The sequence below is a fragment of the Cupressus sempervirens genome, chromosome 7 (genome assembly GCF_028749045.1).
Source record: "Cupressus sempervirens isolate cs-2001-9-10 chromosome 7, ASM2874904v1, whole genome shotgun sequence".
In the NCBI taxonomy this organism is placed as follows: Eukaryota; Viridiplantae; Streptophyta; class Pinopsida; order Cupressales; family Cupressaceae; genus Cupressus; species Cupressus sempervirens.
The window spans coordinates 665,235,795-665,248,368 of NC_143124.1; positions in this window are offsets into that span (position 1 = coordinate 665,235,795).

The window sequence follows — 12,574 nt, forward strand, 5'->3', positions numbered from 1 at the left end:
GCAGAACATCTTGAACCCATTCACCTGCTACTCTGGCTACTACTTTGCACTTGTGTAGATTCTCTAGCGATTGTTAGTTGGTTGTAGAGGATATGTCAACAATGGCTGAAATCTCACGGATCGGCTTGGGTTCAGGATGCAAGATAGCGTTAATATATTATGCCATGTTCTTTATTGTCTCCTTCATTTCTTGTTTGTCTTGCCCATCTTTCCACACTCTCTCCATGATCTTCTTATTAGATACCTCAAAGAATCTCATATCAACCTCACGGTTTCCTTTTCCCAAATTGACTTTTTTTATTTGCAAATCTTGAGGCACTACAAAATCGCGAGAACTCCCATTAGGTGGTGTAGCTATCTCTACTACCCATTGACCTGAACTTTTGTCAAAATTGATTCTTGCTTCGGTCCTTAGTTTTTTTACTTTGGGTGCTTTACCAAGGCATTTTCTAACTAGGTCACCAATAGGCATGGATATTGGGACCATACTTCTCTTCTTATCCATTGAATTCTCAAGCCATTTAGGAGTAGTTTGATCCTTTGCAGCAGTAGGGGAACATTTAACTAAGGGGAGATTATTTTCCTGATTTCTTGTATCTATTGGAGAATTCTGGGATTTAGGTATATTATCCACCATAGGTAGGTCTTATGTTGTCTCCAAATCCACTATTATGGTGCTTTTACTTTTGACAACTAATGCCTTCTTGGTGCTTGAGCGAGTTACTCTCCTTCCTTTTGGAGTTTCTTCTTGAACTTGAAGTTGAAGTGTTTCTGGAATGGCTTCAAGTTCAACTTCAAGTAGACCTGCAACAGAATCAGGGACACTACGATTAGTTTTCTTATGAGTAGTCCTTTTATCCTTGCTTTTTGAAGACTTGTTTAAAAAGTTTGGAGCAGCCGCTGCTTTTGATTTTATCCATTTGGTAGTTCTTACTATTACATCCTTGGTACGAGTATATACATCATTTTCCTCCCTTTTCTCCCAATCGATTTCAAGGATAGGCATGCATTCAATTTGATCCATGTAAAATTGATCAAGCACACCTTCAAAATCATCATCTTTTAGCCCATAGGTGTCTAATTCCACATTGAACATGGTGACTTTTTTAATGGTCAAGCGCAACCATAGTCTCTTCCTTACTTCAAATTCATCATGACAGTTTGCCCAAAAATCCTCTAGTTGCAGGGAATGAAAGAGAGAGGCTACATTTTTGACATTGTTTCTAATATAGCCAATGTAGTCAAAATCTAACCGAGAGGTGAAGGAATTAAGACACAAGTGGTTTAAAGATTTAGCTGACAATATGGCTTCTTTCAAACTAGGGCATCTATAATGTCCAATTTCAATTGGGAAGAATACTGAAGAGGATTTTTTGAAAATTTGAAAGGACTCAACAAGGGAAGCAAACTGTCGACACATTTCTGACAACACTAGAAAATCTGAGGAATAGCATGGTAATTTCAAAGGTTCACCAGGAAAACCACCCACTTTGATATAGGTAAATCTAGGAAATTGAATGAAATAACAAGCATAAATTTGCACAACCTGCATGGCTTCCTCTGACATCCTATCATTTTCTCGACCTTGTAGTTCAAAAACCAGTTTCCCTAGAAAAACATCATTGACCTTCTTAAACTCTTTGCATGATATATCTTCTTGAAGATCTTTGTAATACTGGTAGATAGGCATGTCATCTACCCAAGGTATATGTGGAAGATAATCCCAATCTTTGGATGCGGCTAGGGTGTAAATCAAGTAAGAGGACAAGAAAAATGGGCCGCAATTGGTAACATCTATCAAGCCCTTATGTAGGTTTTCTGGCATTAGGTCTAACCAATCGATGAATTGACACCTTCAACTATCTTCTGTATGAAGAAGTACATCCAAGGCTCCCAATGGAAAGCATGTTCATTTCCCATAATCCTATTTAGCAAGAATACAATATCTGCAATATCCTTGATGAAGTGCTCGATGGTCAATGGTTTAGGCAGCCTAGAACCTCCTTCTGCAGGCTTCAAGAGCAAAGATAGAGAAGCTTTGGCTCTTTCAACAACTTCAGACAAACTTTTGTTAACCAAAAATGTATCGCAAATTTCAGGCAAGGAACTGAGTAATGGAGGTTTCTCCAATTTGGGCATTTTTGGCCAAACAAGCATCATGATTATTATGACAACAAATCTACAGGACCAGGTTTTAAAATACTTTCAAAATGAAGCAAAGCACAACCAAAATGCAAAGGGGAAATGGAGATGCATTTACAGTTTGACAATGACACAGCCCAAAATTTGCCTTTCTTACCCAAAAGCACCAAGATTTTTTTGGAGAAAATGAGATGAGTGGGAAAGGGTAATTGCATGCATTTAAGGAATGACATGGATAGAGGATCACAGGCTAGATTTAGCAAGTAAAAATTATGATTGCTCATTTTTATGACATTCATTGGAAAAGGTATTGCGGGTGTTCTTGTTTTAAATACCCTGTCAAATCCGCATGCATCTTCCCATAACAAGTAATCATGAAATCACACCATTAATACTCCATTAAGTATTGCTCAAACTGAATACATGCTGATTTAAATTTCTTTGCATATGACTTTCGGTGCTTTGGGAAAATATTATGCTGGGACCCACCTTGGAATGGCTCAGCAATCTTTAATCTGCATACAAAAATCATTAGTGGACAAAATCAACACTGAAATTGAAGTTGAAGTTTTGAGTTATCGATTTCAACATCAACTTGGACTTCAAGCTTACAAAGGTCAACTCAATAAAACTAGTGTGCTTATCACATGGCAGACCAACAAGACTTTGAACCTGAAGTTGAAGTAAATTATGACTTCAAGTTCAACTTTAGAGGGATGACTTGGGACCAAGATTACAAGCTCTAAAAATATGTTAGGTGATGACCAAGATTACAAGCTCTAACAATCGGCTCCTGTTGGGGAATGAGACTAAAAGGGTCATGAATGAACCCAGGGTCTAAGGTTTGCAGACTGACTCAAAAGACAACGACACAACACACCAAACTCAACAAGAAAGGAAAGAAAGCCAAAAGATGGTATTTACAATGAGACGCGACACAGACCTAAAGATGGTACAATTTGAGATCTTACCCATTGAAGGACAAGGGAAGTTCATCACCATTTGGATATTGTAGCTTGAAGGCATTTGAACCTAGTTCCTCAGATATTTCAAACGGTCCTTTCCATAAGCTTTCAAACTTAGAATGAGCTCCCTTAGGTTCTTTCCTTTTATCCCATTGTAGGACTTGATCTCCTTTCATGAGTTTCTGGGGTCTTGCTTTTTGATCAAAAATCTTTTTGACTCTTGCCTAGTGATTTGTGATATGATCTACTAGCTCCCCCCTCTCCTCTTCTATCTTTTGGAGATATAATATCCTCTTCTCAATGGAAGACTAAAATACTTCTCCTTCAATTACCTTTTGTAAATTCAAAGTGGCTAATTCCAGAGGCAGGGATAGTTGTGCTTCAACTCCATATACCAGTTCGAAAGGTGTCATACCTATGGCTTTTTTAGGAGAGGTCCTGTTAGCTCAAACTGCTTCATACAACTTCTTGTGCCAATCTTTTCCTTTCTCATCCACCAATTTCTTCATAATGTCGACTAGGTTTTTATTTGTGGACTCTGCTTGTCCATTGCCTTGAGGAAAGTAATTTGAAGAATGTGACAAATGGATTCCATGATCATAGCAGCATAACTGGATCTCTCTAGATGAAAAATTTTGTGCATTATTTGTCACTATTTTGCTGGGAGTGCCAAAATGGGTCAAAATATTTTCAATCAAAAATTTGCACACTACTTGTGAAGTTGTTCCTTTAACAGGAACAACCTCTACCCATTTTGTAAAATAATCAGTAGCAGTGAGTATGTGTGTATGTCCCACACTTGAAGATGGATTAATGGGTCCTATAAAATCCAACCCCCACTGTTGAATTGGTTCTTCTATGATTACTGGTTTCAAAGGAAAGGTGGCTAACTATGGTTTCCCAGTAAAAAATTGACACTTTTTCCAATTTCTATCCCAATGGTAAGCAGCCTTAAACATACCTGGCCAATAATATCCACTTCTTAGGATCTTGAATGATATCACTGTTGACGAAAAATGGCCTCCACAAGCTCCATCATGGAAAGTTTTCAGAAACTTATCCTATTGATCAGTGTCAGTGCATCTTAGAAACATGCCATCTAGCCCTCTCTTATATAAGGTATCATCAATTATAATAAATTTAGCTACTCTAAGTTGAAGTGTGCATCGGTCTTTCCCTTTGAGGTGATCAGGACACCTTCCGTATGTCAAGAAATAGGCAATATCTGAATACCATTCATCCTTGAGACCTATAAACAAAAAAGAGGGATATGATTCTTCTTTCTCTCCTTTTGCAATAAGTTTTCATAGGCCTTGTCCTTAGACTAATTTAGTTGGATGGATATCCAAGTCAAATTCTTGGACTTTTGCTACCAATGTCGCTCGATTGTTGACTGCTACATCTTGTTGTGTGAGAATGCTTTTGAGTGCTGTGGATGGCACATATACTATAGAATGAGAGTGCAAAATGTAATATCTAAAGTACTTTACTGCTTTTACTACAACGAATTCTTGTTTTTTAGATAATGAGTAGTTGAGCTCGTGTTTCTTTAGAGGTATGCTCATAAAAGAGATGGGTGTCTCTTCCCCTTTATCGTTCTTCTGAAGTAACATGCCTGATAGTGTGTGCTCAGAAGCATAACAATATATTATAAAATCTCTTTTAAAATTAGGATGAAATAGCATTGGGGCTCTTGCAATAGCTTCTTTTACATCTTTGAATGCTTTTGATGCTGGTTCATCCCACTTGAAATTTTTCTTCTCACTGAGTAACTTAGCCATAGGTTTGACAACTTGTGCAAAATCTAGCACAAATTTTCTCAGACAATTGATCTGTTCGAAGAAGGATTTTACACCATTTCTATTGACAAGGAGGCATAATTTTTGAATGGCTTTCACTCTTTGGGTTGATTTTGATTCCTTCTTTTGAGACCATGTGTCCAAGTAACTTCCCTTCAGTCATAGCAAAAATTGATTTCTTGGGGTTTAATGAGATTCCATGATCTCTACATTTCTAGAGCACTTTCCTCAAGTCTTTTAGCTATTTCTTCCCTCTTCTAGAAAACACTATCATATCATCTAGATATACTATAATACATCTATCCAATAAATTATCAAAGGCTGAACTCATAGCTCGTTGGAAAGTGGCACTAGTGTTTATTAAGCCGAAAGGCATTCTTTTGTAAGAAAAGGTTCCCCATGGTGTTGTAAACATCATTTTGTGTTGATCTTCTTCATCAAATTCTATCTGGTTATAACTTGAGAAGCCATCTAGGAAAGACATCATTTCTAAACCAGCAACTATTTGAAGAACTTGATCCATTATTGGTAAGGCGAAGTTGTCTTTCAAACTAGCTTGATTAAGATTTCTGAAATCAACACAAATCCTTATTTCTCTGTTTTCCTTTCTGATTGGCACTATGTTCACCACCCATGTGGAATGGCGGATTGGAAAAATAATTTGAGCTTTAAGCATCTTATCTATTTCCCTAAATATGGCATCATAAACCTTTGGATTATATGTTCTCAATTTTTGCCTAAAAGGAGAAGTTCCTGGTTTCAGAGTAATATGGTGTTTGTATTTACCATTTCTAAAAGTTTTCAAATCATCATAAGACTAGGCAAAAATGTCTATATATTCTAATAGGAGCTTTATGAATCTAGCTTTCTCACCTTCATCACAACAGGTTCCTAAATTAATGATTTTGGGGTTATACTTATCACCTAGATTCACCTTTTCATAATCATCATTTGGATCTTCTCTAGGTGTTAAATCCTAAGATAGGAAGGTATCTTTCCTATCAAAAAGCTTTTCAAGCTCAACTAAGCCTTTAGGTATAACATTCCCTTTTAATTGCACCACATCACCTTCTTCAGGTGGATTAGGAGAAAACTCTCTGCATCCTACATCTGAACCTTCAAAGTAATTCATAGAAAAAATTTCAACACTTTGCAAAAAGGCATTAATATGAACATCATCTTTGAATACTTGCCAATTGCTATTATTATCAGGAACACTTGGCCTGTGACTGATCTCCACTGAATACTTCTGGTCTATGAAATTAGGATGAGGAATTAACAAGGAAGCTGAAATTGCTAAGGAGTTTGCTTTTTCATTTAACTCTCGGGGAATTGCTTCAATTCCAAAAGCATCTAAATCTTTGATTTCATCCCATACTCGATTTCTATAATGCTTGAGCCTTGGGTTTTTGACTGAAAATATGCCCTTAGTTTGTTTCACTATTAACTCAACATCTCCTCTCGCCTTTAATAGCTTGATGTTCATTCTTTTTGCTTCCTCTATGCCTAGAAGTAGGGCCTCATATGCAATTGTATTGTTAGTATTTTCAAAGGAAAGCTTATAAGAAAAAGGGAATTTCTAATCATTAGGGGATATGAGAACTATACCAGCTCCAGATCCATTCAAACAACAACTTCCATCAAACTCGAGAGTCCATAACAAATCTTCACCCAATGGCTTCTCACCTATTTTCTCATCTTCAAACAGAATTAAATAGTTAGCAAAATTTGTCTCCTGATAAAGGATTTGAGATTTGGGGTCATCAGATGGGAAGACTGTATATTTAGATTTTGCTTTAGGTAATAGGGTTACTTTCTCTTTCTGAAGCTTGAGACCAATCCATCTTAACTTCCCCTCCTAGGTCTCGATAGAAACTTCAACTAAGAAGCATGCCATAGCTTGTGGGGATATCTGCTACTAGGATGGTGAGTTTAACCCTTTTCTCTGGGTAAGCAGCTAATGCCACTTGGGCATCTTTAATTTGACCCACCAATGGTACCTATTTGGAATCCATGGAATAACATTTGCCAAATGTTTTGGTTAAAGGGAGATCTAAAGCTTTTGCTACTGCTGCTGGCATTATATTATCAAAAGCCCCTGAATCTATGATGTAGTTACTCAATTTAAACCCATGAAGAAAGAGGGAAACATAAAATGGATCAAGCTTGCGGTTATAAGAAGGTTCAGGACTAATGGAGTCTAGTTGAATTACCTCCTCTTGATCATGAGACTTTTGTGCTTCTGGTTTCTTTCCTTTGGAGAGATCTTTTTTGTGTTTAGCAACTACTTCACTACCTTGTGAGACTTTGACTTCATTGATTTGCTTGGCTGCTTTAACAGGGGATGACTGGTTAACATATTCAATCAACTTATCAAGTTCACTAGGATTCATTCTCAAATATTTCGTAGGAGAAATTTGTATCTTGGATGTCTTACAAAACTCAACAATGTCAAATGAGGAATCAGGATTAGATACCCTTTTTAAGATTTGAGGAGTGGTTGTAGAGATAGGTGATGACTTACTTTCATTCCCTCATTTACCTTTTGCTCTTTAGCTTGAGTTGGAATTGAAATACCTTTGCCATGAATATCAGCTGCTGCAGTTCATTGCCCTTGGGTTAAGACTGAACATGAAGCTTCTTCTAAGGTTAATAAGATATCATCACCTCTATCAGAATTAGATTTGTACTCAAGGTAATAATTTATGGAGTCGCTAGGTTCCTTAGAAGATTCTTCTTCTATTATCACATTAGTAGAAGCCACCTTTTTTGCTTCTAGTTGCTGATATCTAATATTTTCAGGGCAAGAAGTTCCCTCATGGTCATTTGTAAGATGGAAGACACACATGTTGTTTTTGTCAGGTGGAGCTTCAATCTATAATCTTTGTTGACTTGAGGGTAATGCAAATTGTTTTCCCTAATAACTAGTTTGGCCTGGATATTTTCTTGGGATATCTTGGTATGGGGTGTTCATTTTAGGAAGTTTTTTCTTGAGATTCATCACATCATTGATTAACTTTTGAACTAATGGGTCTGACTTTTCTAAGGAAGGTGATTGAGTTTTAGAACCTTGCATTTCTTTCTTCCATTTTCCTGCAGCTAAAAGATTGTCTTCTAGTTCAATGGCTAGTCTTTGAGTTACCTCAACATCTACTACTCTGTTTCTCCTCAAATGAAAACTAATGTTCAATGGCTAGTCTTTGAGTTACCTCAACATCTGCTACTCTGTTTCTCCTCAACATCGCATTAACAAAGAATCCTTTACAGTTTTCATCATTGGGTCTCTTGGTAGTAGGAATCTTATGAATTATCTTATTGAATTTTGCTACAAAATCCCTCATGGGTTCGTGTACCTCCTTTTTCAATTCAGTCAGCTGCAGTAGCAAGGTATGTTCATCTTTAGAGGATTTGAATCTATCCTCAAAAGTAGTATGCATATGATTCTAGTCGATAATAGATCCTTGAGGTAGATGATGAAACTAGTCTGCCGCATCATCCATCAGAGTCTGCACAAATAATCTCATACCTACATCTTCATGAGCCATAGCAAGGATAGCACATGAGGTGTTAAAGGCATTAAGGTGCTCATCAATTGATTTCTTTCCATCACCATAAAATTTAGGCAATACATCTTTCAAACCTTTAGGAAGTGGGTGTAGGTTAGCTCCAAGACCTAAGGGGCCCACTTGCACACCCCAAGGATTAGCAGCCATCGTAGGGAAAATTAGGTTCAAAGGCTGGATGTTTAAATGAGAAGGTATTAATGTCCAAGGTAGAATTAATGCTTGAAGGTTTACAGCTACAGGAGTAGGTTTCCTAGGAGAAGTTGGCCTACTTTTACTCTTGATGGACTTCTTTTGCTTCTAAGAGAGATCAAGGGAAAAATTGAGACTTTTTACAAACTCATAAGACTCATCAATGAATCCCTTCCTTTCTTCACTTCGAGTATACCTTTTGCTAGCCAGCTTATCACTGTATAGGTTAGTATGTAATACTCAGAATTGTCTTAGAACTAGTCTATCCACTATTGCTTCCTTGTTAGCAATAGGTAAACCCCTAATGAGTTCAACCCTTTCTTATTCCCTTTCAAGCACTTGATTAACTTGTGTAGATTGCTCTATGCTTATTCTGAGTTTCCAAACTAGTGCACTTAAGTCAGAAATGATATCTTATTGTGTGTTATCAAACCCTAAGCCTAGTTGAAGTACTGGGAAAACTTCATGATGCGGTAACACCATTTTATCATTCCCCAACGGAGTTGCCAAAAACTATTAGTGAACAATTTTTCCCATGCATGTTCATATATCAAAACTGAGAAAAGAATGTAAACTAACAAATGAATTCCTATTCGAATAACTTAGGAATTCTCTGCTTAAAATTTCTTCAAATGAAACAAGTGCAGCTACCTTTATTGTATTGAAAGTTTTAACTAAATAAACTCAACATAATAACTCTCTAAGAATGTAACTTGCTGGAGATGTTGAAACAACTTATTTTATCTCATCAATATGAAACAAAATTTAATGCAGAAGAACCACTTGAATTTAATTATCAAAATGATCCACATAGCTAAATAATTAAATTATCGAGCAGGCAAATTTCATGAACTAATTTCCCACAGAATTTCCAAATTCAGAGTTCACAGTTTCAAAATTGATAACAGGTGCGGCTAAAAGCTTAAATAGTATCTATAGAAATACCAAAAATAAGTATACAATAGTACCCACTTACAAAGCTTTCAACCTAAAATCAAACTATAGAGTTTCAAGTATCTACTGAAGTTCTGAAATGTTACTTCTAAACTGGAAATAAAACTATAAACAAAAGTAGTTATGTCTACCAGTCTGCTGGAGAAAATCAAACCCTTAAAACAATACTAATTATTACATTTATAGGCATGGGGCTAGACTTAAGCAAAAATTACCCTACTAGGAGTTAATTGTCTTTTGGAAAAACTAATAACTAAAATTGCAAGAAAACCAAATGGTAAAGAAACTACAGCTAAGCAGTTCTTGATCAGTTTGGACTGTCGCCACCAACCGCTCCTCTTGCCAACTTCCACATTTTGTAGGCAGCTAAAAAGGAAAAAATAATGGATTGATGTGGAAGACCAATGTAGGCAAGCCGTTGTTTCCAAATTTCCTTCATCTTCTTCAATTCAACAACCTTTTCCTCGTGCATCTCCAAGTGCTTCAGGTTGATAATCAACATAGCTTCAGTGTGAGCCACGTTGGATAAATCCTGCTCGACTGGTGTCCTCTTGTCCTGCCATTCTTAAAATTTCTTGTGTACTTCTTTGATTATTTTGTCTGATTGGGCAATGGAGTCATCTTCTCTTTCCATGAACTATTTTACAAACCACTTAAGGTCATTCTGAATAATCTGATGTATAACCTTAAGTTCTTGCAATGCTTCTTTGATTTCAGATACCCCTTGTGCCAGTGCTTCATTCCACCATTCAATGCAATATTTTATGACATACATATTTTTTTCATCAAGACCCACTACAGGACATTCATCTTGAAATTTTTGCAACTCGAATTCCTGCACATCTTCTAGCAATATTACCACTTTTGCCCAATTATTCTTCTCTTTTTCATATGCATCATTGCTCGCCTCCACCTTTTTAGTAATATTTGATATCTCCTTTGAGGCATGATCTAAATGTCTAATGTGTTTTACACTATTAGGAAGAACATCTTGTACCCATTCACCTGCTACTTTGGCTACTGCTTTGCACTTGTGTAGATTCTCCAACGATTGCTAGTTGGTTGCAGAGGATACGTCAACAATGGTTGATATCTCATGAATTGGCTTGGGTTCAAGATGCAAGATAGCGTTAATATATTGTGCCATGTTCTTTATTGTCTCCTTCATTTCTTGTTTGTCTTGCCCATCTTTCCACACTCTCTCCGTGATCTTCTTATTGGATACCTCAAAGAATCTCATATCAACCTCACAGTTTCCTTTTCCCAAATCAACTTTTGTTATTTGGAAACCTTGAGGCACTATAGAATCATGAGAACTCCCATCAGGTGGTGTAGCTATCTCTGTTGCCCATCAACCTAAACTTTTGTCAAAATTGATTCTTGCTTCAGTCCTTTCTTTTTTACTTTGGGTGCTTTACCAAGGCATTTGCTAACTAGGTCATCAATAGGCATGGATATTGGGACCATACTTCTCTTCTTCTCCATTGAATTCTCAAGCCATTTAGGAGTAGTTTGATCCTTTGCAGTAGTAGGGGAACATTTAACTAAGGGGAGATCACTTTCCTGATTTCCTATATCCATTAGAGAATTTTGGGATTTAGGTATATTATCCACCATAGGTAGGTCTTCTGTTGTCTCCAAATCCACTATTATGGTGTTTTTACTTTTGATGGCTAATGCCTTCTTGGTGCTTGAGTGGGTTACTATCCTTCCTTTTGGAGTTTCTTCTTGAACTTGAAGTTGAAGTGTTTCTGGAATGGCTTCAAGTTCAACTTCAAGTAGACCTGCAACAGAATCAGGGACACTACGATTAGTTTTCTTATGAGTAGTCCTTTTATCCTTGCTTTTTGAAGACTTGTTTAAAAAGTTTGGAGCAGCCGCTGCTTTTGATTTTATCCATTTGGTAGTTCTTACTATTACATCCTTGGTACGAGCATATACATCATTTTCCTCCCTTTTCTCCCAATCGATTTCAGGGATAGGCATGCATTCAATCTGATCCATCTAAAATTGATCAAGCACACCTTCAGAATCATCATCTTTCAACCTATAGGTGTCTAATTCCACATTGAACATGGTGACTTGTCTAATGGTCAAGCGTGACCATAGTCTCTTCCTTACTTCAAATTCATCATGATAGTTTGCCCAAAAATCCTCTAGTTGCGGGGAATGAAAGAGAGAAGCTGCATTTTTGACATTGTTTCTAATATAGCTAGTGTAGTCAAAATCTAACTGAGAGGTGAAGGATTTAAGACACAAGTGGTTTAAAGATTTAGCTGACAATATGGCTTCTTTCAAACTAGGGCATCTATAATGTCCAATTTTAATCAGGAAGAATACTGAAGAGGATTTTTTGGAAATTTGAAAGGACTCAACAAGGGAAGCAAACTGTCGACACATTTCTGACAACACTAGAGAATTTGAGCAATAGTGTGGTAATTTCAAAGGTTCACCAGGAAAACCACCCACTCTGATATAGGTAAATCTGGGAAATTGGATGGAATAAAAACCATAAATTTGAACAACTTGCATGGCCTCCTCTGACATCCGATCATTTTCTCAACCTTGTAGTTCAAAAACTAGTTTCCCTAGAAAAACATCATTGACCTTCTTGAACTCTTTGCATGATATATCTTCTTGAAGATCTCTGTAATACTGGTAGATAGGCATGTCATCTACCCAAGGTATATGTGGAAGATAATCCCAATCTTTGGACATGGCTAGGGTGTAAATCAAGTAAGAGGACAAGAAAAATGGGCCACAATTGGTAACATCTATCAAGCCCTTATGTAGGTTTTCTGGCATTAAGTCTGACCAATCGATGAATTTGACACCTTCAACTATCTTCTGTATGAAGAAGTACATCCAAGACACCCAATGGAAAGCATGTTAATTTCCCTTAATCCTATTTAGAAAGAATACAATATCTGCAATCTCCTTGATGAAGTGCTCGACGGTT